The sequence below is a fragment of the Phyllostomus discolor genome, chromosome 15 (assembly GCF_004126475.2).
Source record: "Phyllostomus discolor isolate MPI-MPIP mPhyDis1 chromosome 15, mPhyDis1.pri.v3, whole genome shotgun sequence".
Classification (NCBI taxonomy): domain Eukaryota; kingdom Metazoa; phylum Chordata; class Mammalia; order Chiroptera; family Phyllostomidae; genus Phyllostomus; species Phyllostomus discolor.
The window spans coordinates 619,804-647,572 of record NC_040917.2 but is presented as its reverse complement, the minus strand read 5'-3'; the positions used below and the strand labels follow the sequence as shown (position 1 = coordinate 647,572).

The following is a 27,769-nucleotide window of genomic DNA, read 5'->3' as shown; positions in this document are numbered from 1 at the left end:
CTCATTCCCAAGTGGGGATGTGCACTCTGTGCAGACTGACCGTTCCCTCATTCTCATCAGGGCCCTGAAGGATGGATGGCTGCACATACCTCCAGTCTACCGTGAATGCACTGCATCCATGACCAGGTCTGATACTGTCCTGACAGTGGCTGTTTCCTCATAGAATCTCCATCTTTGAGTCTCTCCCACAGGCAAAGAACTCCAGAGTAGCTGACACTTCACTGACCCCAGGTCTCCTACAAGTACTTTTCACCACATTCAAGCCACAAGCTGCTCCACATGATCATGGAAGTAAAATCTAATTTACATTCATAGTATAAATGGAATCATGCATCCTTTGAATTTCCACTATGGCTTTATTCCACACAGGGTGATGTCACCAAGTTTCAACTATGCCATGGCTCATGGCAGGTTACCTACGTTTTAAGAATGAGTAGTACCCTGCCATGAGTGCATAGCACATGTGTATCTATTCACACTGTGATGGACACCGAGATGGTTTTTACTCTTTGACTATAGTGAATAATGCTGCATTGAAGAGGGGAATGCACATGTCATTAGAAGTTCCCAGTTTTTAATATTTGAACAAACTTCTAGAAGCTTCCTGATTCAAACATGCTGGATTTCATTTTCTTTTTTGGAGACAACAACTTGCTCTTTCCTATGTGGCAGCACAATTTGGTTTTTCCATCCATAGTGTGCAAGGGCTCCCTTTCCTCACATGCTCACCAACACCATCTTTTTTTGTGTCTGTTTTCTGTCCTTTTACAAAATCTCGCTGCCAGGCATGAGGTGATTGCCAGCTGGTGATTTGATCTGGAATTCCTGGTGACTGGGGTCTGCAGTGAGCCTGCTGATTGATTGTTTTCTTAATTTCTGGGTCTACATTGTGGACATTGTTTCCATGTGATTCCTTCTTTTAGTTTCCATCACTCACCTACAGTTACCTTTATGACCATGAAGTCTGCCTATCTTTATGATTAAACTTCTAACAAGTTATTAGACTTTTAAAATCATTGTTTGACAGCCCCAATACATGAATCTCACAGGAATATCATTCCAAAGTATATCCCTTAAGACTCTGGTCTTGCTGTTTGTTATTCCTGTAGTTTCTGGTTCACCCAGACCTGCAAGAAAGGATGGTAGCTACAGGTGCTCTGCTGTGTAGTGTCATATGTCATGTCTTCATGCTCACAATTATTTAACTCACCTTGGACATGACTTCCCTCTTTCTCCCACTAGACCTTCACTGTGGACATCTCTGTCAATTAACAAGGGGCACCTTGGAGGCTTTGGTTTCCATGGAGGCAATTGTGGAGGTTGGTTTCTGCCATGGGATCTGCAGAATGCAATTTTTCCAGTGACTCTTTGATCATGTTTCCTCCTTGGTGTGGGGTCATCACCTTCTGTCCTCTCTGAAGACCATCCCTCTGTTCTTTCTTGTCCAGCTGCATCCCACCTTTATCATGGCAGAAAGTTTGTGGGTGTGATGGTGGGGATAGGCTCACATCATTCTCCGACCTCTGACTGAGCCTTATTCTTACATAGAGATGTGTCCAAGCATGGGCTGTGTCCTTGCAGCTTGTCCTGTCCCTGGGGGTCTCCAAGATTTTCCTGTTAGTTTTACATTAACAAAATTTATACAAACTGTATGTTACAGGCTCAATAAAAAACACCGAAATGCATAGGTCTTAATAGAAGAAATCTAAAGTCACATGACACATGCTGCATCAGTGTAAGGCAGATTCTCCATCTAAAGGTATGATTATCAATACCTTTAGAAACATTGTCAATCTGCAGATGGACACTTCTCAGTATTACTGTGTGAGAGGCTCAGAGAAATAAAGTCAGTGTGAGCCCAGACACACACACCTCACTGTGCAAACCAAAAGGGCTGAACTGCAGGGTGCCTTCAGGAGTCTAGATGGCAAAGTGACAAACAACCCAATCAGTGTAACAAAGACATTGACCAGCCAGGACCACTTGTCTGGGTCCCCTGTTCCTGCCTCTGAACATGATTGTATTCCTGGGGATGACTGCCCAGCTTTCCCACTGTCCTGCCCTTGGCGTTCTTTGCTCTGACCTCTGAAAATGGGGACCTGTGGTCTGTAGGTAGGTGTGGCCTCCTCACATATCAGTTGTGTTGGCTACACCGACTACTCAAGGCTCAGACTCTTCCCAGGATGTACCAGCACACTTCTCACTGTGGCCTCTGTACTTTCCAGGTACTGGGAAGACAGAAACCCACAAGACCTGACACTATACACTCTTCACTCCGATCACATATGCTTCTGTTGTGTTGTCAATGCAGGTCATTCACAAGGTTTAGGTCAGTGTAGGGGTCCTGATGGTGGATTAGAAACAGGGGAGAAGAGAGCCCTGGAGTTCATCCTGTGTACATCATCACTGTGTGTGTGTGTTTGCATGAGTGAATTACTGATCAGCTGATGTGCATTGATATTAGGGCCTCAAGAAGAGGAACCTGAAGATATGGGAGGCCCCCTAACCCCCAAGGATTTCTGGGCTCCCTGGTATTGGCTTAGTCAGTGCATCTGGTGGCTTCAGTGAAGGTGCTCTCTGATGGCTTCATAGGCCCCAGGTTTCATGGCTCCCCGTTGGGTCACTGGTGTTTAGTAAGTTGAGTTCTCTGTGCCCAGGGATGTAAGAGCACAAAGTGTCCCTGAGGGAGCATCCTGAACTCAGGGTTCTGAATTCAATTCTAGACAAGTGATGCAGAGATGTCCATTCACTTTAGACCAGAAAGGACCCACCTCTTCAGGGCCTGACATTGGCATTGGAGGTTGTACAGGACCCACGAGCTCAGGACTGCTGCCCAAGAACAAGTGCAGAGGGAGCTGGGGAGAGAAAGACCATGAGGCCCTGGGTCTTTCTCTTTTCATGATACCATCTAACACAAGAGTTAGACATGAGTTGACTGTAAATATCCTATTTTATCAGAGAATTTACCAAATTCGATAAGACATGGGAGCCGGACTAAAGGGTTATTTCTACAGCTTATTTATACTTGAATTGTAAGGAGCTGGGAGAAAGGATGGTTGTATTAACTAACTTGGTTCAGCTTTTGTAGACACACTGATCAAGGAATAAGACGTTCAGGTTTTAAGTTAAGAACCCATCCAGATTTTCTCCCTGTCACTTAAATGTGGGCTCACAATTAGGAGCACACTGTGGTGGCCTGTTATTTAGTGTGAGGAGTTATGTCAGCACAGAACTCAGGGGCCCAGCTGGGGACACATATCCTGCAACACTGATTAGACATCCAGCCTCAGACTCCCATGATCCTTCTGCCCTCCTCCTTCTGTCAGGTGGGGTCAAGTCTTCAGCTATGAAAATGTATGCCTCATGAATATGCAAATTAGAAGAGGTAGACTATGGTAAATATGAGTCTCTCTGGACCCTGTGAGCATCGCCCACAGCCACACTGCCCCATATACAAATCCTAGAGAGCACAGCCCATCACCATGGACTGGAGCTGGAGAGCCCTCTTTCTGGTGGCAGTGGCTACAGGTAAGGGGTTCCCCAGACTCTAGGTTCAGAAGGGGGCAGAAAGAGTGAAAGGGGATTTCTAACCACTTTTGTCTCCTATCCACAGGTGTCCACTCTGATGTACAGCTGGTGCAGTCTGGGTCTGAGGTGAGGAAGCCTGGGGCCTCAGTGAAGATCTCCTGTAAGGCTTCTGGGTACACCTTCACAGGTTACTATATACACTGGGTTCGACAGGCCCAAGGACAAGGGCTTGAGTGGATGGGAAGGATTGATCCTGAAGATAGTAAAACAAAGTATGCACAGAAGTTCCAGGGCAGAGTCACCATAACTGCAGATACGTCCACCAGCACAGCCTACATGGAGCTGAGCCGTCTGAGAACCGAGGACACGGCTGTGTATTACTGTGCAAGAGGCACTGTTAGGGAGAGTCAGAGTGAGCCCAGACACAAACCTGCCTGCAGGAAACAGAAGGGTTTGGCTTCAGGGGGCACTCAGGTTCCACAGACCACAGAGGACAGACCCAGGGGCAGGTGTGGGCCTGAGCAGGAAGGAAGGGGATTCCTCTTGGGAGCAGGGATTTCCTCTCAGAGCTCTCAGCTATATCCAGGGACAGTTCTTTCTTCCTCGCTGCAAATCTAGTTTCTCAGATTTTCAGTGCAGACAATAAAAAGGGATGTAACACAGTCCATTTGCAGGAAACACATCAGCAGGGACTGAGGACCTCTCCTTCACCAAGTTCTTCTGTGACCTGCTATCAGTTTCTTGACCAAAAATGAATCAGTTTCTTAGGATATTAAATATATACTTTACATGCATCTCATCAGTCTGCCCAGGGTGTTTGCTGCATAACAACAAACTCTATGTTCCTACAAAGTATACGCAAATATTAAAGTCTCTTTGAGTTAGAAGTTACAAACATCCCAAATGCCATTCTTATTTTATAATGAGCAAACTGGGGCCCTGGCTGGTGTGTCTCAGTGGATTGAGCCCCAGACTGAAAACTGAAAGGTCACTGAGTTTGATTCTCAGTCAGGGCATATGATTGGATTACGGGCCAGGGCATCAATTGGGGACACAGAAAAAGCAACTGACTGGTGCAGCTGAGCAGCCTGAGAGCCAAAGGCATGTCCGTGTATCACTGTGCTGCATACACAGTCAGAGAGAGTCGGAGTGGGCCCAGAGTGGGCCATGCTCTCTCACACGATGTTTCTGTCCCTCGCTTTCTCACACCCTTCTCCTTTCTCTAAAATAAATAAAATTTAAAAACTAAAATAAACCAACTGCGGAACATTCACAAATGGAATTCTACTCAGCAATGAAAATAACATCAGCTGATACAGACAGGGACACAGGTGGTCTCAGTGATCACTCAGAGGGGAAGAAGCTGGGCTCAGAGACTGCAAAGGTTCATGCCCTGGTGTTCACAAGGCAACTCCAGGATGACAGTGATTGGCTGGGCTTTCGGTTCCTTTCTCTCTTTCCCAGGTGGGAAGCTGTGCTCTTTGTAGACTGACAGTTCCCTCATTGTTAGCAGGACCTGGAGGAATGGACAGCACCACACATGGAAGCAAATACCTCCAGGCTCCTGTGAATACACAATGTCCATGAGCAGGACGGATATGCTCCTTATAGCAGTGGGCTCTTCCAGCTACCTTCATTCTCGGATCTCTACCACCAGCACAGGACTGCAGCTGACACTCCACTGATACCCCATCTCCTACAGGCACCTTTCACCACACCCAGGCTTGGAGTGCATTCACATGCTTCTGGAATAAAATTAATTTAAATTAGTAGTATAAGTGGACTCATGCAATATTTGCGTTCCCATTGCAGCTTTATTTCGCAGACATAGCATCACCTACTTTAAACTACATTGTGATTTGTGGCAGGATTTCCTCTGCTTTAAGCTTGACTATGTGAATATCATCCTTTCACCCCCTGATGGACACTGAGGTGGGTTTATGTATTGACTGCATTGAATCATGCTGCAATGAACAAGACAGTGCAAATACCTCTTCCAAGTCCTGGTGTTTATTATTGAATGGACACCTAGAAGCTGCATGACTCAATCATGCAGGATTTTCAAATTTTGAGGGGAGGTGGAACCTACATCCTGTTTTCCATGTGGCAGCACAATTTAATTCTACCACCCAGAGTGTGCAAGGGATCCCTTTCCCCACATGCTCACAAACACTTGATTTGTTTCACTTTCATTTTCTGCCCATTCACAATAACTTTCTTTCCAGGGTTGAGGTGATTTCCTCCTGGGGCTTTGATCTGGAGTTCCTGAGGACTAAGGATCTGCTTGTGAACCTGTGGATAGATTTATTCATTTATGAGTCAGTGTTGTTGCCATCATCTTTAGTTGATTCTTTTTTGGTTTCTGTTACCTACCCTCAGTTACCGTTATGATTCTGAGGTGTGCCCATAATTTTCTATTAGGCTCTAACAAGCAATCAGGGTTGTTTTAAATTCATTGTTGGACAATCTCAATACCTGAGTACCATGGGAATGCCATTAGGAAGTATATCCATTAGGACCTGGTCTTGCTCTTTGTTATTCCCATACTTTCTAGTACAACCAGAGCTGCCAGAAAGGGCAGTAGCCACAAGTGTTCTTTTGTGCTGTTTTGTGGTCATTACTTTGCACTTACAATTAACTCAACTGGAACAGGAGCTCCTTCATCTTCCCACTAGACCTTCACTGTGGACATCTCTCTGAATCAGTCAGGGCTGCTTCCGGGGACTCTGGTTGTCATGAAGATCTTTGTAGAAGTTTATTTCTGACCATTAGCTCTAGAGATTTCAATTGACCCAGGGACTTCTTGATTGTTCTCCCTCCTTGCATTGGCAGCATATTCTGAACTCCCCACAGAGCATTTCTCTGCTCCTGCTGGTCCAGATTCATCTCACCTCCATGATGACAGTAAAGTTATGAGTGTGGAGGTGGGGTTGGGTCAGCATCATTCTCAGACCTGGGAATGAGCCTTATTTTTACATACGGATGGGCCCAGGTCTGGGTTGTGTCCTTGCAGCTTTTCCTGCATCCCAGTGCCTCTGAGATTCTTCTCTAAATGTTATAGATTTACATTAACTGACTTTATACTGACTCCACATTGCAGACTCAACAGAATAAGGCTAGAGTGAGTAGGTCTTATTAGAAAGAATTTAAAATCAGGTCGCACATTATGTTGCATCTGTGAAAGGCAGATGCTCCATCTAAAGGAATGATTCACAGCATTGTCAATGTGCAGAGAGACACCGCCCTGTATTACATTGTGAAAGACTTAGAGATTATTATAAAGAGGGTGCAGTCTCCGATGAACCCCTTTCTGTGCAAAGAAAAAAGAGCTGAACTCCATGGGCTGGTTAGGACTCTGAGGGAGGAAGTTAAAAGCAACCCGGTTACTGTACCGCAGGGACTCTGACCATCCAGGGACAAGTTCCTGTGCTCCCTTTTCTTTAAACAACCCTTGTGTCTGCTACAAGGGAAATCCCCATCCAGTGTTCTCCATGGTCTTTCCTTAATGTCTCCTGGCTGAGCTCTCTCCAAATGGGGACCTGTGGCTGTGGATCAGTGAGATCTTTCCCAAATGTTGGGTTAGAGTTGGCTACAGTAACTGGACAAGGGTCTCTGGGTCTGACCCTCCCAAGGACAAAACAGAGCTCTTCACACTGAGAACTCTGCAGGTTCCAGGTGCTGGGAGAACAGGAAACAACAAGGGCGAGTGCTCTCCACTGTTCACATCAATCATGTTTCCTTTTGGTGTGTTGTCAAAGCAGGTCACTCACCAGGTTCAGCTGAATATGGGGGTCTGTACATATGCTAGGAAGTGCAGAGAAGGGAGATTTGAGGTTTAGTACTATAAACATTACTACACTATGCTTGTGATTTATTGAGGAGGACATGGGAAGTGTGATTCCTTCCAAATGCAGGGATACTCAGATGGGACCTGAAAGCACAGAAACCTGAGGACTTCAGAAGCCCCCAAAGCTCCTGAGAGCTTCGGGAGTTTTTGGAGTTGGGTGAGCCAATGCATATGAAAGCTCCAAGGAAGCAGCTCCCTGGTGGCTTCAAAGAGACCTTCCTATGTGGTTCCCTGAAGAGTTGTTGGAGTTTAGACACACCAGTTCTTCATCCAGAGATGTCAAAGCACAAGGTATCCATGAGGGAGCATTCTTAAGTCAGGTTTCTGCCTTAACTTCTGGACTACAGATAATGAGGTGCCCATGCCCTTTGAACCCAGATGGGACCCTCTCCTGCAGGGCACAGGCTGCGCAGCAGTGGGCAAGAGGGACCTATGGCCTCAGAGCTTCTGCCTTAGGAACAGGTGCAGAGGAAGCTGGGGGGATTTCCTGTAAGGCCTGTGTCCTCCTATTTTCATGAAAACTACTATAATAAGAGTTGAACCTGAGGTGCCTGTAAACAGCCTGTGGTATCATAGAATTTGCCACCTGATGTACATGGGATCCACAGTCAATGGGGCTATTTCTATGGTTTCTTTATATCTCAACAGTAAGGAGCTGGGGACAGGGGTGGTTAGTAACTCACTAGGTGCAACATTTAGGTTACACACTGATCTAGGAATAAGACATTTAGCATTAAAGTCCAGAACTCGTCCAGGTTGTCTCCATGTCCCTCAAATGTGGATTCACAATGAGGACCGTGTCCTGTGGAGACTTGTTACTTGGTGGGAAGAGCAATATCTGCACAGAGTTCAGGGACCTGACAGAGGAAATATATTCTTCAAAACTAATTGATATTTGGACTGTGTGTTTTCCAATGAACATGGCCCTGTGTCTTCTACCTTCTCTCAGGTGGGGTCAACTCTTCAGCTATGTAACACTTTTCCTCAGGAATATGAAAATAAAAGAGGTAGACTAAGTTACATGTGGATCTTTGTGTGTCCTGGGAACACCATCCGCAGCAGTGCCCTCCCCTGCAGAGGTTCTGAAGGCATAGCCTCTCACCATGAACTGGAGCTGGCTACCATTCTTCCTGGTGGCACTGGATACAGATAAGGGGATTATTAATGCATGGGTTGAGGAGGGAACCATGGGAAGTCAGTGGGAAATTTAAACCACTCCTCTGTCCTCTCCACAGCTGTCCATGCCCAGGTGCAGCTGCTACAGCCTCGGTTTGAGGTGAGGAAGCCTGGGGCTGCAGTGAAGTTCTTCTCCTTTGCAAGTCTTCTGGATACACCTTCATAAGCCACTGACTGCACCAGGACAAGAGATTCAGTACATGGTTTAAACTGACACTGATAATAGTGAAATCAAGGTCACACAGAAGTTCGATGGCAGACTGACCATGACCACAGACATGTCTTCAAGCACAGCCTACATGGAGCTGAGCAGTCTGAGAGCCAAGGACATGACCCTTTATTACTAAGCAAGAGACACAGTGTGATGACTCACATCCTGAATGTGTCCCTGACTCTAAGAAGTGGGGAATATGGGCTGAGCTAAAGAGCTGACAAAGTGATGGGCCTCATGACTTCCTCACACACAGTTAGGGTTTGAGACCAGGACTGATGCTGTCATAGGCACATCAGAAATTCAGGGAAAGTTTTCAGGGGTTCAGATGCACTCCAAGGAAGAGGCATGGTAATTGCACCTGAAAATACCCATGTTGTTTGTTCTGATTGTGCAGGAGGCACATTGAGAGCCTCCTCATCCTCTGAATGCAGCAGTTCATCAAAGTTTCAACTGGGAATCATTGATCAGGTTCATCTTTGAGGATTTGAACTGCAGTGTCTCCTAGTAAGTTCAAAGGCCTAAGTTCCCTTATTTCTGAACAGTACAAATGTTCTTGGGGAAAAGCAAGTACAGGAAAGTCAAAGAGTAATATCTATGTTCTTGTCTCTGGTCAAGCATTACACAGATGATACTGTAGCAGCAAAGCTGAAGGTTGATAGATGTTCCAGGTTCCAGCACAGCCTATGGCATCATAGTGTTTTTTTTCTGTCCTCCATCAGAGAGAGATCCTGAGAAGGCTACTCATCTCAGACCACAATTTTGTGAGTGTCCCTGTTTCTGGTGCTGTACTGATTTCATCACACTGCAGGGAGAAGTGTGGAAACAATGTTTACAATGGAAGTCCCACATCTAACCTGCACAATATCCCTATGACAACTGAACCAATCACACACCTGGCACTGCCATCTACACACATTTTTTCTTGGGAAGTCTGGAGGTCAAAGTGAATGTGTCAGCTGAAACAAGTTTCAATCACCATCTATGGCATTTCATCCCCATGTGTGGAGTTCTTATTTCCACTTTGCACATTGATACATTCAGTGCATCTGGTTCAAGTTCACTAGATGCACACCAAATATGACTTTAGTGACAGACTCCAGTGGCCACATGCAGATGTGAACAGTGGCAGTGAGAGACAAGCGAGATTTTTTTTTTTTTTTGGAAATTAACCATCGAAGAACCACTGGGCCCACCTTACTCCTCTCCAGCACCCTGATTAGAGCTACATCACATGTCCATGTACACACAGATCCTGATGGAGAGCATCAGCCTTGACCGCCACTGAGAAAGGTTTAATATAGTTATATCCAACAGCTCCAGTAATGGGAGATTATTTAATGATTTATCCATCCTGTAATCAGTGGATAAAGAAAAAGTATGTTCTTCATATCAGTTAGGAATTTACTTGTATGTGTAACTTCCTGTTAGTGGTTTGCATCAAGTTTTCCACAATGAAATTCCTAATACTTAAAACTAGGTACTTTTCAAATTCTACTTATATCATCAACAGAGTGGATCTGGTAATCGCTGAGTTTCTTCTTTGTCCCAAGTGTTTGAACCTGGTTTTACCACCGAGAAAAAAGAATGAGGCAGTAAGGCTGTTGCACACTCACCACCAAAGGCCACTGAGTGAACGTGACCTGGTAGCTCTGTCTGCTTCTCTGTAGAGTTCACGCTTCTGCCTCCCAATGATCCCCACAGATGTTCCACCTCCTCCAACACTGGGTTTACGAACTCTAGGTACACACTCTGTACTCTGTTCACACTCTGATTGTTTTGTAGGAGAAACAGTTCATATGGAAAATCCCATCTTCTGAACTTGAATCTTTAGCACTTTTTGTTCTCCCTCTGCATGTGAGGGTTGGATGTTTGATGAGTTCATTACTGGTGAGTTTCAAAGGTAACTCTCATTTTAAATCCCTCTACTTTACAAAATTTTACTTTCCTAGCTTATGTACTCATCTCCTGGAGCTGTTGGGGCAGTGGAGGCATTATAAGTTCAAATATGGGGAGTAATGCCTAACAGATATGACCCTTGGAGAAGGGACATTCTGGGTCCATGTCTTTCATGTCATTATCCAGCCCAAGAGCCCCCTATATAGTAGGAGGACATGCAAATAGGGCCCCTCTGTTCATGAAAAGCAGCCCAGCCCTGACCCTGCAGCTCTGGGACAGGATATGACCAGATGATTTTCAGGTGTTCCCCGGCCCTGCTCAGGAAAGAATGCAGACTACTCATCATGGAGTTTGGGCTCAGCTGGGTTTTACTTATTGCAATTTTAAAAGGTAATTTGTGGTAAATGAGAGACACTGAGTAGGATTGTGGATATAACTGATAGAAATTGGGGATGGGTGACGGTTTCCTAATCTGGCATCTTTGTGTTTGCAGGTGTCCAGAGTGAGGTGCAGCTGGTGAAGTCTGGTGGAGGCTTGGTGAAGCCTGGGGGGTCCCTGAGACTCTCCTATGCAGCCTCTGGATTCACTGTCAGTAGCTATGATATGAACTGGGTCCGCCAGGTTCCAGGGAAGGGCCTGGAGTGGGTCTCATACATTAGTAGTGGTGGTACAACATACTATGCCAGCTCTGTGAAGGGCTGACTGACCATTTCCAGAGACAACACGAGGAACAAGCTCTACCTGCAAATGAACAGACTGAGTGCCAAAGACACATCCCCATATTGCTGTGCAAGTGACACATTTAAGGGAAGTCAGGGTGATCCCAGACACAAACCTCCCTAAAGGAAACAAGAGGGCTAGGGTGTAAGGGACACTCAGGACACCAGGGGACACTCAGGTCACACTGAGTTCAGGGATAAGCTTAGGAGCCTCTGCAGATACAGTTTAAGGGCTTGTTTCCTAGCAGGTGTGGGGTTAACTCTCCACACAGAGTTTTTCCTCTGGAATCCACCCTCCCTTCATAATGCTGTGCTGATCTCCTATGTATCTGAATTGCATAGGCTTGCTGTTACCAGAGGAAAACATTATCACATGCTCCAAAGTCAGTCTCATGCATTTGCTTACTCCTCTCATAGTGAATGATCAGTGAAACATGAAACCTTCTGACCTACATCAATTGATTCAAACCAGAGGGTCTGCAGAACCCAAGAGTGCCGCAGCCCCAACTAGCTCACAGTCCAAGCCAACCAGCAGCACGATACATACATGAAGCACAGAAGGCCCCAGAGGTGTATGAGCCCAATGCCCAGGACACAAATAAGTATCGGTATGATATGGATGTAGAGGGATCCCCAACTATAACTTGGAAGGAGTGTTTAGGGCAATGGTCTCTCTCTCTCTCTCTCTCTCTCTCTCTCTCTCACACACACACACACACACACACACAGTGACTATATAAAGGTGTCTGAATTCATTGAGGAGTCTGTTGAGAGCACAATGGACTTTAAAAAGTGTCTGTGTGTGTGACTATATAAAAGTGTCTGAACTCATTGAGGAGTCTGTTGAGAGCACAGTGGACTTTTCAGTAGCTCATAAATGGTTGGACCATGTCAGGTAAAGAGCCTGCTTCAAGTTCTTGCTGTTCTTCCATGACATTGTCTAAAAGGGTCCTGCTCACAGGAGGAGTCTGTGTGTTTTCTATCCCCTATCTGCACCAAATTATGGAGATTCCTCTCTTTCACTTCCAATTTCCCATGTGTGCACAGGAGGAGAGGAGTGAATTTGAACATGTCAGCATCAAACATCAAAAACTAGAGCCTGACTACTTGTTCCACTGAAAACCTAGAAAACCCAAGCAAGAATGCAGATCTACCTAAAATTATCATTAGAAAACTATTTAATCTTTAGAAATGACAATAATGGCTATTTTTAAGAAATAAGGGAAACTAATAGTAAATTATGTGACATAATATTTCAAAGTCTAGAGTCACACTGTCCACTCTACAAGCTCCTTATTTTTTTCTGAAGGACTTTGGTCCTCATTCTGCTCCCAAAGGTGACAACCTTCCACAGGATTATGGGGATCCTCTGTCTGGAAAGCTCTACTGGAGTAGCCTTCCATTGGGGTGGCACTGTGATTTGATTCATTTGTTATTGCTGTGAGCTGGTGTTTGTGTCACTCAAAAACTCAATTATGAACTCCAGAGGCCCATGGGGTGGTATTAGGAAGTGGGGCCTTGGGGCGAGTGACCATCCTGAGGTGGAGCTCTGATGAACAGGATCAAGGTCTTTATAACAGAGAACAGAGGAAACTCCCTTCCCCCATTCAGCCTGTGAAATAACAGCAAGCAAACAGATGTTTAGAAAGCGGGTTCTTACTAGACATCAAATATGCCAGCATCTATTCTTGGATTTCCCACCTCCAGATCTGGGAGAAATACATGTGTGTTGATGGCAATGGCCCAGTCCACAGTAGTCTGTTACCACACCCAGGGTGGATTAGCAATGTAGTGTAACATGATTACAAGGGCTGACTCCCTGGATATTTGCTGCCACATTTGTTGTAAAAAGTACAACATGGATGTCCTTCCAGTGATGTTCAAGGACACTTTTTCGCTGGTGTTTTCTCCTGCAGACAAATTCTCCTGGTGGAATTTCATAAGAGGCTCCTAAATACATCTGTCAGGAAGAGAGCATTAGAAGTGGATATAATCCATGAACCATTTATGTACCACATCAGCATGGAGCCAGGTCCAGGATTCACTGGAAGTAAGATCCATAAAGCCATGGTCCTCCCAGTTACCACATCACAAGGAAATACCTGATGTGTGCTTGACAGCATGGACATTAACACCACTCAGGAGGAGCATTGGCCAAGGCAGTTTGAAGCTTCAGTTAGGTTTGATCAGTTTAACTAATCATACCATGTTTTCCAACTTCTGAACGATTATATATAATATATAATAAGAAGAGCGCGACATTTGGATCAGAGTAACTCCTTACTGCAAAACCATTATTATGTTGTGTGCATCTCAGTCACTTCATGTCACAGTCGGCAAGCCATTGGGGGAAGAAGGGGAAGATCTTGAGCACAGAGCATGTCCAGGGGTGTTACAATTCTCTACATGTGTTCATACACTTTTGCCACACTCTCTTGACCATGATGGACTCTCAATACACAGATATATAATGGACAGGTATTCTCTCTTGAAAGCACAAAGAACAGCCCTTGCAGTGCCCACTGCTCTCAGACCTGGGAGGCTGATGACCGGGATCAACCTTGCTCTGTGAGTTGACACCTCGACAAGTTGTACAGGTCATTTATTCTGAACTGAAGAGCATGAAACATTGTGCATGTGGAATATCCCTGTGAATTGAACTGTGCTAAATGGACTAATGTTAGAAATTACCAACAACAATAATTCTACAGCGTGGAAACCCACCAGCATCTTATAAAAGTTCATAAATGAAGGAATTGGGCATTTACTATACCTTTCCTTTATTGTTTCTAGCAAAGTAGGTATTATTTGTATGCAAATATGTAAAATTTTATAATTATAGGTATACTAGAGTTTTGGGATTCAGAAACTATTTGAGCAAGAGATTTTTTAAAATTTGATTGTAAAATGCACAAGAATCTAAGTTTTTCCTACTTACCTAGTCTACCATTTATTTTTATGCTCACAAGGGGCAGGCCGTCCCTTGATGTCATTCCATTGTGTCTTATAAACAAGATGACCCCCTACCCCTGACAAAAATGGTGAGTGAAATCAGGAGCAGAAATGACCCAACAGAAACCCTGATATGAATCAGAGGTGAATAATATTAAGTCAAGGTTATAAGTGGTAGTCACAAAGACACATACAAGACATTCTGAATTTCCCCAGTAAACATGGAACATATGAGCACAGTCCTGGAACTCAGCCCTGTCTCCTGCCTGTTGCAATCAGCTCCACACCCTTGCCTTAGCCTCCCTGGGATTTGGGATAATTTCCCTTTTCTTCTTTTCAATTCCTGTTGATATTCTATATTTCACTCTATGTGGGCTTCTACCCTAACACAGAGTGGTCAGACATTTATACAATCTGTGATGTAGTGGCCCGATATATCCATTATCCACTTGGCACCACTCAGTTTTTTTTACACTATCATTGACTTTACCGACTGTGCTGTGCTTTACATCCCTGTGTTTAATCTGCAACTTCCAATCTGTAATTTTTAATATGTTTAGTTTTTTTCTCCCAGACTCCCAACTTTCCTCCCACCTAGAATTCCCCAGTCTGGTCTTGGTGTCTATGTGCCTGCTTTCATATTGCTGGTTTATTTTTTTTCTTTTGATTCTGCATATAATTGAGATCACATTGTATTTGTTTATCTTTCTCTGACTTACTTCACTCAACATAATACTGCCCAGGTCTATCCAGATTGTCAAAGTAGGAAAATTTTCACTTTGTATGGCTGAGTAGAGATGATGGATTAATTTTCAAATCAATGTGCTGGCCAGAAAGTCATTTTTCATTTTCACCAATCCCTTTCTGGATTTGTATATTTTGAGTATGCTGGTTATCACCCATAATATAACATTGATTGTTATCATGTGTTGTGTTAGTCTCATCACCACCAACTTCTATGCATTTACCTGACCATGGAGCATTGTCCAGTGAGAAATCTCCACAACAAAACATCACAAACAACTTGTGATATGTTTCATTACTCAGCATCACCTCCAAACACTAAAAGAATATTTTTGCACTTAAGTTGAGATTTTATTTTTCTTGACATAATGAAGCATAATATGCCAAGCTGTTGTATATTTTCCATCTTCAACATAAAAATGGCTACATAAAAATTCACCAATTCTGATCACTTTTTAAACATGTGCTGAATATAATAGATATCACAAAAATAAAACAAAATTTTATTAAATGAAGATAAAGCAGGATGGGCACTACTAGAACTATATTACAGGAAAAAAATATATTTGGCCAACCCATTGTGTTAGGGACTATGTGAGTTTATTGCCAAGGAAAGTGATATAAGACAACTTGAACTTGCTACAAGAGGGGGGGAAATCACAACATAAACAACAAGATCCCTGGAAAGTGTTGGTGCCAGGCTTGCTTATTGCCACCATTCTTCTACCTGAGAGTATCTCCTTCCACTTATGCACACTGATCCCCACAACATGTGACTTCATGCTCAGGTTACATCCATCTCATGTGAATGAGGTGACAGCATTCTCTCAGGTCAAGGGCAGCCATGAAAATGGGTGAAACACTGTGGAAAGGTGGATTCTGAAATTCACCTCTGATGAGCCAGTCTCTTGCATTCCTGCTTAGAACTATGTCATTTGTCCACAGAGTCACAGATACTGGTGGTGAAAATAAAGCCAGACCATTCTGACTGACCAGTTTTATATAAAGTTTGATCCAACAGACCCAGGGAGGGAAGGCTCTCTGAATGATTTTTTGACTCTGTAATCAATTGATGAGAGTCGGCAGCTGGGCTTTTTGACTCTTCATCCCTGTTCCCAGGTGGGAAACTGTACTCTGAACAGACAGATGGTTCCCTCACTCTCATGAGGGCCATGATGGCTGGATGGCTGCACACACAGAACCAAACACCTCCAGGCTCCCATGAGTGAACATCATCCATCACCAGTCCTGTCATTGTCCTGACAGCAACAGTCTCCTCTAAGAACCTACGTCTTTGGTTGTCACTGGTGTGGAACTCCAGACCAGCAGATTATCCACTGATTCCGAATGTCCTGCAATTATCTTTCACAGCATGTAGTTATTGAGTGCCTTCAGATGCTGCTGGAACTGAAATCTACTTTAAATTCATAGTATAAGTGGAATTATGCAATATTTGCCTTTCCATTATGGCTTCATTTCACAGAGCATGAAGTTACCTAGTTTCAACCACATTGTGGTTTATGTTAGGATTTCCCATTTTAAGGCTGAGTAACGCTAAGCCATGATTACATAGCACATGTTCATTCATTTACCCACTGATGGACACTGAGGTGGTTTTTACATACTGACTGCAGTGAATAATGCTGCAATGAGCAGGGCAGTGTGAATATGTCCCCCAAGTCCTGGTTTTTATTATTGCATGTACATCTAGAGGTTGCATGGATTGATTCTGCAGGATTTCAAAAAAAAAAAAGAAAGAAAAACAACCATGCTGTTTACTATATGACAAATTTTAATCATGAACTATTGTAGTCCAGGAAAAGAGAACTTAACATAGAACTGGGCTCAGTTTTGAACACAATATTGAAAGTGGGTATTTGCAAGCAAGGGGAAGGTTGCAGGGATCAGAGCATGGAAATCACTAAAAGGAGACTGCAAAGGAAAATTATTCTTGGTGAAATATTTTGACAGGATTCTTGCTAAAGACAGGCCAAGCTGGTCAGATAACACAGAGGGACAATTATCTCTAGACAGGATTCTTGCTAAAAGCAGGCAATGCAGCTATAACAAGAATGGACACTGAAGCCCAAGACCAAAACATGGTTGAGAGGAGGGCTTAGGGAAGGCTGACTGAAGTTTGGTCAAGGAGGCTTTCCTTGTCAGCCTCACCTGAGTTAATATCTTTAGGGTCTCTGTAAAAATCTAACAAGTTTTGGGGGCAGAATGAGGCATTCAGTAATTACTCACTGATTTGATCCTTTACTAGGTATTCTAGCACTCCATGTCTTTACTTGAACAAAATGGGTTCTGGTTATAACTGATTAAAGACAGGAAAACTAGATCACACTTTCTTATTATTTTGTCACTGATTATAGAAACCAGTCTTGTTACTGTATGTCTATTTGCTGTAAATATGGAAAAATAAACACAATTATTTTGTTATTTTTCCTAATTGTAAAATAAGCTTCCTATATAATATAGTACATGAGGAATTGGCAAATTTATATAATGGCAAAATTACATAAATATAAACTAGAAGGCCCTGGCTGGCATGGATCAGTGTATTGAGTGTGGGCTGGGAACCAAAGTGTCACAGGTTCAATTTCCAGTCAGGGTACATGCCTGGGTTGCAGGCCATGACCCCCAGAAACCACACATTGATGTTTCTCTCTCTCTCTCTCTTTCTCTCACTTTCTCCCTCCCTTCCCACTCTAAAAAATAAATAAAATCTTAAAAAATGACAAAGAATATTTTTAAATATATGTAAACTAGAGATTACAATTTCATTCTTATCTCCTTCTCATCCAGAGAGTGGAAGGGCTTCATTTCTCCACACTCTAACAACCACTTGATTTATTTCACTTTTGTTCTGTGTCCTTTTGCAAAAAAAAACATCCAGTCAGGGTGAGGTAATTTCTCACAGGGAGATTTATCCTGATTTCCTGACACCCTGGGGACTGCTTGTGAGCCTGCTCATTGTTGTGTTCATTCATGAGGCAGTGTTGTCAACTTCTCAATTCAATCGTTTCCTCTAGTTTCCATCACTCACCTGAAGTTACCTTCACAAGCCCAACATTCCATTTACCTCCTCCTAATATCTCCTTTCAAGTAATCAGAGTAGTTTTAAATTCAGTGTTTGGCAATCCCGGCACCTGAGTCCCACAGGGATGCTGTTTGAATGTGTGCCCATTAGTACTCTGGTCTGGCTCTTTGTCATTCCCATAGTTTCTGGACCACCCAACCTGCCAGAAACGACAGGAGGTGCATGGGTCCTCCTATGCTGTGTTATGTGCCGTTGCTTCCTGCTCATAATTAATTAGCTCAGCTGGGACAGGAGCTCTCTCTTCCTCCAGTTACTCCATCACTTTGCACCTCTCAAGGGTCAGGGTCTCTTCTGGAGGCTTTGGTTGCCATGGAGACCACGACGTTTTATAAATTATATTATATTCATTATGTTATTACAGTTTTCCCACTTTCCCTCTTTGCTCCCTGTACACAGTACTCCCACTCCCTCAAGCAATGTCTGCTCCATTGTTCATGTGGATGGATCATATCTATAAGTTCTTTGGCTAATCCATTTCCTGAACCAAACTTTACACCCACGTGGGTACTCTGTAACTACCCATTTGTAGTTACACCCCTTGCCTCTTCAACCATCTTCCACACATCCTGCCATCTGGAAAACCTTTTCTTAATTAAGTTCCTTAACATTTCATATAATAATGATGGTTGGTAATGATGAACTTATTTATTTTTTTGAGGAGGAAGCAGATTTTGTGGAAGTGCTTTTTGTGGCAGTACATTGAACATTAGTAACCTTACATTCTTTCTTTTCTTCCTTTTTTTTTTAAATTTTATTGTTGTTCATGTACAGTTGTCTGCATTTACCCACCACCACTCACCCTAGCCCAGCCATCCCCAACTCCCACCCCTGCTCCCTCCCACCCTGGTTTTCTCAATGTTTCCTTTATTGATTTTCCAGAAAACCCTTTCCCCTTCCTCAGCCCCCATTATCCCCTGCCACCTCCCCTCTGGTTACTTTCAGTGTGTTCTTAATTTCAATGTCTCTCCCTAGATTTTACTTGCTTATTTGTTCTGTTGATTAGGTTACACTCAAAGGTGAGATCATATGGTATTTGTCCCTAGCCAGTTGCTTCATTTCACTGAGCATAATGCTCTCCAGTTCCATCCATGCTTTTGCAAAGGTTAGGAACTCCTTTCTTTCTTCTGTGAGGATTCCATTGTGATAATGTACCCTAGTTTTTTGATACATTCATTTACTGATGGGCACTTAGGTTGATTCCAATACTTGACTATTGTAAAGTGTGCTCCTATGAACATTGGGGCCCCTGGGTTCTTTTGGGTTGGTGTTTCAGGGATCTTAGGATATAATGCCAGCACTGGAATTGCCAGGTCAAAAAGCAGTTCCATTGTAAGCTTGCTGAGGAAATTTCATACTGTTTTCCACAGTAGTTACTCCAGTCTGCATTCCCACCAGCAGTGCACTAGGGTTCCCTTTTCTCCACATCCTTCCGGACACTTGTTGTTTCTTGTTTTGTTTATCATGACCATTCTCACTGGTCTGATGCGGTGTCTCATTGCGGTTTTACTTTGCATCTTTCTGATGGCCAGTGATGCCAAAGGCATTTCCATATTTATCTAAGCCCTCTGTATGTCCTCCTTAGAAAAGTGGCTGTTCAAGTCTTTTGATCATTTTTTTTATTGTTTTTTCTTCTTGTCTTCCTGGAGTGGAATTGTGTAAGTTCTTTAAGTGTTTTGGTGATCAGATGCTTGTCCAAGGAATCATTGGCAAATATGTTTTTTTTTTTTTTAATGTTGAGTTCTCTTTTAATTTTAATGCTGTTCTCTTTAGCCATGCAGAAGGTTTTTAATTTGAAGATGTTCCACTTGTTTATTCTTTCCTTTATGTCCCTTGTTCTAGGGGACATATCAGTGAAAATATTGCTGTGTGGAATGTCTGAGATTTTTTCTGCCAGTGTTTTCCTCTAGGGCATTTATGGTGTCACAATTTATATTTAAGTTTTTTCTCCACCTTGAATTCATTTTTGTGTATGTTGTAAGTTTTTGATTGAATTTTTTGGGGGACTGCCCTGCCTGGTCTCAGGAATCTGTAACCCCCTGTGACTTAGGCTGAGTGAAAGACCTCTGGATGAGGAACAACTAAGGAGACAAAACTTGTTTCCTGACATGAACACTACCTGTTCTGTGCCTAAACTTCTATGCTTGATCAGTTAGGCAATGATGGGTAATATTTCCCATGGAGGGAATCGCCTAAGACAGTCATGATCATGAGGAGGCCTTCTGGAAGAGATTCAGGGCTGTGGAAATGAAGGGGTGATGGACACCAACCCCTGCCCCCTCGGCTTTGTTAAAGCCTGAGTCCTTGTTCTTGGTTGTGAGAAATCCAAGTCTCCTGGCCGCCTTTGTCTCCTCTGCCCAACTCAGGACTGTGGAAATAGCAGGGACAATGAAGCCCAGAACAGAGTTGGTGGACCACAGGGGTAATCAGTCCTGGAACATAGAATATGCACGATCCTGTGAGATCTGTTTGCTGGAGGATGATTAGATTAGAATTTAAAGGCACAGACAGGAAACCAAAATTATCCCTTTGAGCTCTGTTAGTCCTTTCAAATATTAAAACTTCAATCTCTGTCCAGAATAACAGTAGGGGTCCTGTCTGCACCTTTGAAAGTCACTTACTTCTTTTGAACTTTTCTGTCAGACTGTGAATCCACAAACTAAGTCTGTATTCTTAATAAAAATCTGCTTGGGAATGGAAACGGGGCGCTCCCCACTAGAGAGAGGGACCGTTCCATCCCTACTTCCCCACAGGACCTGGCTGTCTCTGTGTATGTTGTTCTCGTGTTTTGATGAGCCATCTGCAGCATTCCACAATCACTGCAGGCTGGTGAGCACGTGCCAGAGTTTCATACTTTTTTTCCATGTATCTTTCCAAATCTTCCAACAACATTTTGAAGAGGCTACTTTTACTCCAATTTATGGTCCTCCCCTTTGCCAAATACCAATTGACCATAGAGACTTGGGTTTATTTCTGGTCTCTCTGTTCTGTTCCATTGATCTATGTGTCTGTTCTTGTGGCAATACCAGGTTGTTGTGATTCTGGTGGCCTTGTAATAGAGTTTGATATTAGGTATTGTGACTCCTCCTACTGTGTTTTTTTTTTCTGAAAATAACTACATCTATTTAAAGTCATTTACAGTTACATATAAACTTTTAAAATGCATGTTCTATATCTGTGAAATGTCATTGGTACTTTATGAGGGATTGTGTTGAATACATAAATCACTTTTGCTGGTATGGACATTTTGATGATGTTAATTCTTCCAATCCATGAACATGGTACATGATTGGGAAGTATTTTGTCTGCAGTTTGGTGCTAAATAATAGTTTAGCTGGGTAGAGCAAATATATTCCCTGCTTTTCATGACTTTGAATATTATTTTTAATCCATTCTGATCAGTCAAGTTTCTTTTGAGAAGGTGACCATTTTATGGGAATTCCCCTAAAGGTAACTTATTACTATTCCTCTTGCTACTTTTAATATCCTCTCTTTATCATTAACATTTGACACTTTAATTATGATGTGTCTTGGAGTGGGCCCCTTTGCATCCATCCTGTTTGGGACTCTCTGTGCTTCCTGGCCTTTCATGTCTATTGCCTTCACCACATTGGGGAAATTTTCTTTCTTTTTTTTTTTTTCAAGTGAATTTCCATTTTCTTGCTCTTTCTTTTCTTCTATGACATCCTAATGATGCAAATGTTGGAATGCTTGTGGTTGTCCCAGACACTGTTTACACTATCCTCAATTTTTTTGGATTCTTTTTTCTTTGTGTCATTTTTTTTTGATTCTTCTTTTGTTTCCTTATATTCTAAATCATTGATTTGATTCTGGGACATGCACTCTACTACTGTTTTCCTGTATTTTTTTTTTAATTTACATTAGTATATCTTTCATTTCTGACTAGTTCTTTTTTTCATGCTCTTGAGATTCTCACTACATTCCTTTAACATCCTGATAACCAGTGTTTTGACCTCTGCATGTGACACATTGCTTATTTCCATTTTGTTTAGCACTTTTTATGGAGATTTGATTTGTTCTGTAATTTCTTTATCTCCTAATTTTGGCAACTTCTCTGTTTGTTTCCAGGTGGTATGTAGAGCTGCTTTGACTCTCTGTCTTGGTGATGTGACCTAATGTAGTAGTTGCTCATATGCAAATATGTCCATACCACCCAAAGCAATTTACAGATTCATGCAATCCCTATTAAAGTGCCAATTACATATTTCACAGATATAGAAGAAACATTTCAAAAATTTATATGCAATCATCCACAACACTGAATAGCTGTAGCAATTTTGAGACAGAGGAACAAAGTAGGAGGAGACACAATACCTGATATAAAATGTATTACAATTCCCAGTCAGGGCACATGCCTAGTTTGCAGACCGTGACCCCTAGCAACTACACATTAATGTTTCTCTCTCTCTCTTCTCTCTCTCTTCTCTCTCTCTCTTCCCTCTCTCTCTCTCTCTCTGTCTCTCTTTCTCCCTCTTTCTCTCTCTCTCTTCCCTTTCTAAAAATAAATAAATAAAATATTTAAATAAAATAATTAATTAAAAAACTGTATTACAAAGCCACAGGGATCACAACAGCCTGGTACTGGCACAAGGACAGGCACATAAATCAATGGAACAGAACAGAAAGACCAGAAATAAATTGAATTATCTATGTTCGATTAGTATTTGACAAAGGGGTAGCAGCATAAATTGGAGTAAAAGTAGCCTCTTCAAAATGTTGTTGAAAGATCTGGAAACATACATGGAAAATAATGAAACCCAATCACCAACTTACACCATACATACAAATAAACTCAAGGTGGATAAAAGATTTAAATATAAGCCACGACACCATAACAGTCCCAGAGTAAACCATAGGCAGGGAAATATCAGATATTCCACTCAGGAATATTTTCAGATATGTCCCCTAGAGCAAGGGACATAAGGGAAAGAATAAACAAATGGAACCTCTTCAAATTAAAACAACAACAACAACAACAACAAAACTTCTGTATGGCTAAAGAAAACAGCATTAAAAATGGAAAAATAACCAACTGTATAGGAAAACATATTTGCCAATGATACCTCGGACAAGGGTTTGATTTCCAAAATTTAGAAAGAACTCACCTGACTCCACTCCTGAAAGAAAAAAAAAAAAAAACAATAAAAATGGGCAAAATACTAGAACAGACACTTCCTAAGGAGGTCATACAGAAGACCCAGAGACATGTGAAAAGATGCTCAGCATCACCAGCCATCAGACAGGTGCAAATTAAAAGCACAATGAGATACCACTTTACACTGTGAGAATGGCCATCATGAAAAAATCAACAAAGACCAAGTGTTAGAGAGGATGCAGAGAAAAGGGAATGCTAGTGCACTGCTGGTGGAAATGCAGACTGGTGCAGCCACTGTGAACAACAGTATGGAGTTTCCTCAGAAAACTAAAAATGGAAGTGCCTTTTGACCCGGCAATTCTATTGCCGCATTATATCCTACGAACTTGGAAACACCAATCCAAAAGAACCTATGCACCGCAATGTTCATAGCAGCACAATTTACAATAGCCAAGCACTGGAAGCTACCTGAGTGCCCATCAATATATTCATGGATCAAAAATCAACTGTACATATACGTGATGGAATACTCATAGCAGAAAGAAAGAAGCTGCTCCTCCCATTTGTGACAGCATGGATGGAACTGGAGAGCATTATGCTAAGTGAAATGAGCCAGGTGTGAGGGACAAACACCATATGATCTCACCTTTGATTGGAACCTAATCAACAAAACAAATAAGCAAGCAAAATTCAGGGAGAGACATTGAAATTAAGAACACACTGAAAGTAACCAGAGGGGAGGTGGGAGAGGATATTGCAGGTAGAGGAAGGGGAAAGGTTTTTTAGTAACAACTATAAAGGAAACATTGAGAAAACTAGGGTTTGTGGAAGCAGGGGGGGGAGGTGGGAGTGGCTGTGGTGGTGAGATGTGGGAGTTAAGTGCCAACAAGGGAAATTGAACAATAATAAAAGAATAAATAAATAAATAAATAAATAAATAAATAAACCACTCTAAATCACTCAGTGAAGTGGGGAGGGCACTGGGGTGATAGTGGGTCACCTGTCCCAGGTGTGGCATAGCAGGCCTGCAGTAGGTGTTCCTTCTGTAACGAGAGGTGAGGCCTCACAGAGACCATTCTGCCTTCAAGATGGGTAATGCTGTTAATATCAGTGGTGAAAATATCTAACAGAGCTGGTGTCCTTTTATGGAGCTCCCACATTGATTTGTCACTCAATCCCAAATCTATTTTTCAGACAGAAACACAACAAGTGAGGCCACATCATCCAGGTTCCAGTGTGAGGAGGACAGAGCTGTTCTGTTCTCTCTACTGCACTTTCTTTCATGACCTCAGGTACCACCCTGCAAGTCAGGGACCGAGTCTCAGAAGGGAAGCTCCCAGGGGCTGTAGTAAGGGTCCTGGTGCCTGGGCAAGTAACATCCATCTGTGGAGGGTGAGTTTTCACCCTGTACTCAGGATTCACTCTGCTGCTCTACTGACAATTGCCATGAAGGGGCCCCACCTCACAGTCACAAAGTCCCTGATGTGTCACATGAGGGACAACAGGATGTGTGAGTGGGGACAGCAGATCAGGTGACAGGCATCATCTACCTGAGAGCTGAGGAGCTGGCACTGAACGTCTGTGTTCCAGGCACTGAGGAAGGTGTATGTCCCTCACGTTCACCCCCAATGTATGGGTCTTTAGGCTGAGGGTGTCCTTGCAGAGACTCCCCTGTGGATGAGAAAGGAGAGGGATCGGAGCTGCCGCCACTTCAAACGTGCAAGGGGTGACTGCCATGTGGCAGACAGTGGGCCTTGTAGGACATGGGTACAGACCAGTGTCATCAAACTTTTTAGCTCAGACCCATCACTAGGTGACACTATTGCCACTGCAGTTCTCTCTCAGGACATCCCCTCATTGGTTTTATTGGCAAACATGGATAACGAATTGGAATACTCAGACCTGCAGAGCGCCTCTCAGTCCAGGAACAGACATCCTTGTCCACCTGATGCCCCACCAGCATCCAAGACAGGGAGGAGGAGCCTTGCTGTCAGCTCAGACATGACCAAGGTAAAAACATGCAAATGTGGCCCCTCCCCAAGTCATGAAAACCAGCTCATCTCCTGCACATGCAGAGCCCTGTGAGGAGCCCTCCCATGTGTGTCCATCCTCTGTGTCAACACCATGGGCTCTGCACTGCTCTGGGCTTCCCTCCTCATCACTGTCAAAGGTCCTTCCCTTTGCACCAGAATCAGCTGAGACTGCTCCTCAGGGGCTGTTCTCAGTCTGTTTCTCTGTTTGCAGGTGTCCTGTGGGAAGTTCAGCTGGTGGAGTCTGGGGGAGGCTCAGTGAAGCCCAGAGAGTCTCTCACCCTGTCCTGCAAAGCCTCTGGATTCACCTTCACTGACTACAGCATGGACTGAGTTTGCCAGGCTCCAGGGAAGGGGCTGGAGTGGGAGGCAGGAGTTAGTCAACCATCTGGAACAAAGCAGTGGTATGCTCCATCAGTTCAGGGAAGATTCACCATCTCCAGAGACAACCCTACCAACGCAGTCTCTCTTAAAATGACCAGCCTGAAAACTGAAGACACAGCCCTGTATTACTGTGCCAGAGACACAGTGAGGGGAAGTCAGGGTGAGCCCAGACAGAAAGCTCGCTGTGAGAGACAAGAGTGCTGGGCTGCAGAGGATGCTCAGGACACCAGGGGGCGCTCGGGTCACACTGAGCACAGGGATCAGCTTGGGAGCAGCTGCAGCAGCCATATAAGGTCTGGTTTCCTGGCAGGTGTGACTCTCACACAGCAATTTCCCTCTGGGAACCGCCCTCCCTTCAAGCTTCTACGCTGACCTCTCCAATATCTGAGTTATGGAGGCTTGTTGTCTGCAGAGGAAAACATTCTCACATGCCCCAGTCAGGGTGTCGCATGCATTTGCTTCCTCCTATCTTAATGAATGGCCAAACCTCCTGAACTTCATTAGCTGAATCCAACGAGAGGCTTTGCAGGATCCGAGAACACAGAACCCCACAGAGCTCAGAGCCCAAGTCGGTCGGCAGAAGGACACATGCATGCTGGACAGCAGGCACCAAAGGTGTATGTACCCAACGCCAAGGACAAATCTTTGGTGGGGATGTTCATTGACTTGACTCCTTGGCCATGACCCCAACAGCAGTGGACATCATGCAGAGGTAGTGGGTCCCCCACTACTCCTTGGTGTGGAGATCTAGGGTGTCTCCCACACAGAGGGACTATGAAAAAGTTAGTCACTTCATTGAGGAGTCTGTTGAGAGCAGGGAAGACTTTTCAGTGAGTCAGGAATGATTGGATCACATCAGGTAAAAAGTGGCTCAGGTTTTATTGCTCATCCCTGAGAAGGTCAAGGAGGGCCCTGCTCACAGGAGGGGTTTGTGTTGATCCAACCTCCTACCTGCAGCAAACTAGGGAGAATCCCCACTTTCACTACCACGTGTTTGTGGGGTGTGGGGAGAGGTGGGCGAATCTTAACATGTCAGCATCACACCTGAAACACTAGACCCTGACTGTTTTCCATCCAACACCTAGGAAACATGAATGAGAGCACAGAAGTACCAACCATTATGGGTATAAAACAAATTTAGTTCGTAGAAAATTGGGATAATGGTTACATGTAAGCAATAAGGGGAACAATAATAAATTATATGAAAGTCTTAGTTCAATTTCTAGGGTGTAACCTCTCCACCCTGCAAGGCTGTCAGCTTGTTCTGAAGGACTTGCTTCATCTCTCTGCTTCCAAAGATGAGAAGCTTCTACAGGATAATGCACATCCTCAGTTTGGGGAGGTCTGCTGGAGAAGCTTTGCAACTGGGTGGGATCATGATGGGATTCACTTGTTGTTCCTATGGTTGCTATTTGTGTTGCTCACATACTCCCACATTAAAACCTGTGGCGCATGTGATGGTGTTAGGAGATGGGGCCTTGGGCCAAATATCAGTCCTGGGGTGGAGCTCTTTTGAACAGGATGAGGGCTTTTATAATAGAAGATTGAGGAAACTCCCTTTCTCCATCAACCCTCTGAGATCACAGCCAACAGCCACTAGGGAGGTGTTCTTACCAGTCATCAAAAATGCCAGCATGTATTCCTGGATTTTTCACATCTAAATCTCTGAGGAATAAATTTCTCTCGTTGGTACTCTGTTACAGCACCCAGAACAGATTAGCATTGTAGTGTAACATGACTACAAGGGCTGACTTCTTGGGTTTTCACTGCCGTATGTGTTGTGAAAAGTAGAGCTTGAATGTCATTCCAGAGATCTTCAAGGGTAAGTTTTCTCAGTTGCTTTTTTCCACAGGCAAAATTTTCTGGCTGAGGGTCATGGGAGGTCCCTAAACAGATGTGCCAGAAAGGCATCATTAGAAGTGGGCATAATCCATGAACAATTTTATTACTTACCACATCAACATGGGACAAAATTCAGGTCCCAATGGAGGTAAAATCCATAAACACATGTTCTTCAAAGTCACCGAGTCACAGGGCCATGGGTAATGTGCTCTTGAAGGTGT

The 27,769-nt window shown here is 43.5% G+C and overlaps 1 long non-coding RNA gene and 1 gene segment (V, D, J or C); both read left to right on the top strand.

Moving 5' to 3' along the window:
- The window catches only part of LOC114489669, a 384,977-nt gene that overhangs the window by 7,182 nt on the left and 350,026 nt on the right, over positions 1-27,769 (top strand).
- On the top strand, positions 10,979-11,373 carry LOC114489665. Its single transcript, XR_004900844.1, has 2 exons — positions 10,979-11,051; positions 11,155-11,373. It is a non-coding gene; the product is annotated as an uncharacterized LOC114489665 (long non-coding RNA).